This window comes from Embiotoca jacksoni, unplaced genomic scaffold (genome assembly GCF_022577435.1).
Source record: "Embiotoca jacksoni isolate LCO1_2020_lvr unplaced genomic scaffold, fEmbJac1.0.p SCAF_124, whole genome shotgun sequence".
In the NCBI taxonomy this organism is placed as follows: Eukaryota; Metazoa; Chordata; class Actinopteri; family Embiotocidae; genus Embiotoca; species Embiotoca jacksoni.
In genome coordinates this window covers 56,579-57,327 of record NW_027185257.1, presented here as the reverse complement: position 1 = coordinate 57,327, position 749 = coordinate 56,579, and positions in this window count along the sequence as shown.

Below are 749 nucleotides of genomic sequence, written 5' to 3'. Positions count from 1 at the left end.
TCTGGGGTCTGACGCTGCGATCAGCTATGCAAACCTGAAACGTGCCCGCCGTCACGCTGACTGAGCAAAAAGTCAACAAGTACATTGGAATACTTCAGTGTTCATCATTATTATTATTATAAGTGATGGAAGCGTTCACTTAAAACAGCTCTGCATCAAAGCAGATTCACAAGGAGGTTTTACAATCTTAAAGTATGTTAAGAATGATCTTTCCATCGAAATGACCCTCACTGTTTTCATGGATTTGTTGTCAAACAATAGTTTGTTTCCCAAACAACATCAAACATTCGTCAACATCAACATCATTGGTGTCAAACTCTGGAAATCGTCTACAGACATCCTTGAAATGCTTTACAGTTCCCAGAGGTCCTCATGTTATATTGTGGATATTTTGAACATGTTTGAAATCATATAATGGCTATATTTCCAATAGTTACCAAAACAAACCATGTTCAGGGTTCTCGGAGACCAGCTCTTTGTTCTTCTACAAGCTGAATCTGCTGCAGTTTCGGTTTTTCATTTAACAACTTATCGGCAACATCATCTTTGTGTGCCAAAGAACACCTCCAGCTTCTTTACTGAGCTCCACCTTCTTCCTCAGATCCAGTCCGATTGACTCATATTCCTCTCCAAGCATTGGTTCACAGCAGCACCTTGAACCCGGCCCTCCAACGTGGAGCCGCTGGCTGAATGGGTGCTGTTGCTCCACCAGGGTCCAGGGTCGTCCTGACCTTCACATCTTTTACATT